General features: G+C 39.8%; 1 pseudogene; it reads right to left on the reverse strand.

The window, feature by feature from the left end:
• Positions 1-1,226: 1,226 nt before the first annotated feature.
• LOC113612706 (rRNA-processing protein FCF1 homolog pseudogene) lies at positions 1,227-1,861 on the reverse strand (annotated as a pseudogene).
• Between the last annotated feature and the right edge of the window lie 1,302 nt (positions 1,862-3,163).

Below are 3,163 nucleotides of genomic sequence, written 5' to 3' on the forward strand. Positions count from 1 at the left end.
CCCCCAAAGGAACCCCCATTAGTCTATTAACAAAATTTTTAGCAGAAACTCTATAGGCCAGGAGAGAGTGGAATGACATATTCAAAATATCAAAAGGTAAAAAATATCAGCCCAGAGTACTCTATCCAGCAAAGTTATGCTTCAGATATGAAGGAGAAATAAAGGTTTTCCCAGAGAAACAAAAGCTGAGGGAGTTCCTCACCACTAGACCTGTCTAACAAGAAATGTAGAAAGGAACGCTTCTTCCAGAAAAAAAAAAAGGGCAAAGTACAGAAAACTTTGAGTAAGGTGATAAATAGAATCAAAAACTTGCTACTCTGTATCAGAATAGGTTGTTAAACATTTAATTATAGCATAAAGGTTAAAGAGAAAAAGGCAGTATAAATTAACATTAGCTACTTCTATTTGGGAGCAAACTCACAACATAAAAAGAGGTTATTTGAGACAATAAAAACATAAAAGGGGAATAGGAAAAGGATGGAAGCCATGTAGGCAAATGAAGATAAGACACTATCAGGAGAAAAAGGACTATTTTACCTATGAGACTTTTTTTTTATGTGAGCAATTATTTGATTTATTAAAAGATGCAACAAATTTTAAAATGACACAAAATATAATTTTCAAAACAACATTAAAAAGTGAGTGTAGGTCTTCCCTGGTGGCACAGCAGTTGAGAGTCCACCTGCCAATGCAGGGGACACGGGTTCGTGCCCCGGTCTGGGAAGATCCCACATGCCGCGGAGAGGCTGAGCCCGTGAGCCATGGCCGCTGAGCCTGCGCGTCTGGAGCCTGTGCTCGCAACGGGCGAGGCCACAACAGTGAGAGGCCCGCGTAACAACAACAACAAAAAAGTGAGTGTATTTAACCATACTCAGCTCATTACAGAGCATATGTGTGAGTGGAATAATAATTCATGCTATAGCATGTTTAATGAACTGGCAAAAGATAAAGTTGGTCGAAGGAAGGCAGAGGAAATTTGTCTTTTAACAATTAGAACCAAGGGCTTCCCTGGTGGCGCAGTGGTTGAGAGTCCGCCTGCCGATGCAGGGGACACGGGTTCGTGCCCCGGTCCGGGAAGATACCACATGCCGCAGAGTGGCTGGGCCCGTGAGCCATGGCTCCTGAGCCTGTGCGTCCAGAGCCTGTGCTCCGCAACGGGAGAGGCCACAATAGTGAGAGGCCCGCGTACCGCAAAAAAAAAACAACAACAACAACAAAAAAAAGAATTAGAACCAAGTGGCCCCATAATCATCTGGCAGCCACTCAGTGTTGTACCTATGGCTAGAAATGTACATGATAGGAACTCCAGGGATCTTCCAGATTCTTTGTTTAAGGTCCTGGTCAACTGTGGCCACAATGTAACACTTGTGCTGAGTTACTCTCTGTACGAAGCAGTCAACCGCATAGGTTCCTTTGTGTGTGCATGGTAATCGTTCAAATCCTGGATCCTTGGCAATCCTTAGAGCCACTCAACACTTCTGCCCCAATTTCTCACTTTCAGCCATTACGCAGTCAGTTATACAAGGGATACACTTGGCATACAGCCAGTCCATTATTGACTGCACTAAGTCCAGTTCGGCTTTAATGGAAAAGTTGATAAAGTTGGTATCGACCAGGATGTGGTAAGGTGGGCCCAGCTGTGTGTTATATTGGAAGAATAAGCAGGAAGGGTGTTGGGGGACTTCTCTTTCCTCGAGTGCACTGGGATCTTTCTTTTCTTTCTTTTTCGGTTTTAATCTATCCTTTTCTTTAAGCTTCTGATCTCTGAGACTAAGCATTCGCTTCATGGTTGCATACTTCCGTGTTTTCTTTTGCTTCCCCGTGTTCACGCCGCACTGTTGTTTCTCTACCTATGACACATTTTATACAAACCTCACGGTAACCACAAAACATAAATCTAGAGCAGAGACACAAAATATAAAAAAAGAGGAAACTGAGAAAAACGTCATAGAAACTGCCAGACTAAAATGGCAGACATAAACACAAGGAAAAAGAAACAATGGAGATATAAAAGAACTGGAAAACAAAAGACAAAAGAGCAGTACTAAGTCCTCATTTATCAGTAATCCCCCTAAATGTAAATGGGTTGAATTCACCAGTCAAAAGAAATAGAGTGGATGGATTAAAAACAAGACCCAACTCTATGCTATATCTAGGCGACTCATCCAGCTCTAAAGACAAACTGAAGCTCCAAGTGAAGGGGGGGAAGATGATACTCCACACAAATGACAGCCAAAAGAAAGTGGGTATAGCCACACCCATCCAACAAAATAAACTTCAATCAAAAAAGGTAACAAGAGACAAAGATGGACATTATAGAGTGATAAAGAGGACAATTCATCAAGAAGATATAAGTTATTAATATATTTGGAGCTAATATAACAGCACCAAAATATTTAAAGCAATTATTAACAGACCCAAAGGGAGAAATTGACAGCAACACAACTACTGTTAGAACTTTTAACACCCCACTTATATCAATGGAGATTCCTCAAAAAATTAAGACTAGACGCACTAAATGATCCAGCTATTTCATTTCTGGGTATTTATAGAAACAATACAAAAACACTAATTGGAAAGATACATGCACCCCTATGTTCATTGCAACATTTTTACAATACTCAAGATATGGAAACAATCTAAGTGCCCATAAATGGATGAATGGATAAAGATGTGGCATATATACAGACAATGGAATACTACTACTCAGCCATAAAAAGATGAAATCTTGCTATTTGCAACAACATGGATGGACCTTGAGGGCATTAATATGCTAAGTAAAATAAGTCAAGTACCTGTATGATTTCACTCATACGTGGAATGTAAAAAAAGAAAACAAAATAAATGAACAAACCAAACAGAAAATACATAGATACAGAGAACAGATTAGTGGTTATCAGAGGGGAAGGGGGTGGGGGGAGGGTGAAATGGGTAAAGGGAGTCAACCATAGGGTAATGAGTGGAAAACAAACTTATAGTGATGGATATGCTGCAGTGTATATAGAAGTCAAAATATAATGTTGTATACAAGAAACATACAATGTTACAAACCAATGTTACCTTAATAAAACCAAACAGTGGTTCTCAACCCTTGCAAAATATTAAATTCACGAGGGGAGATTTTAAAAGGAGAAACAGATTACCTGAATCAGAATTGCTGAAT

The sequence above is a fragment of the Aethalodelphis obliquidens genome, unplaced genomic scaffold (assembly GCF_003676395.1).
Source record: "Aethalodelphis obliquidens isolate GAN/ISIS:26980383/991018 unplaced genomic scaffold, ASM367639v1 scaffold81, whole genome shotgun sequence".
NCBI classification, from domain to species: Eukaryota; Metazoa; Chordata; class Mammalia; order Artiodactyla; family Delphinidae; genus Aethalodelphis; species Aethalodelphis obliquidens.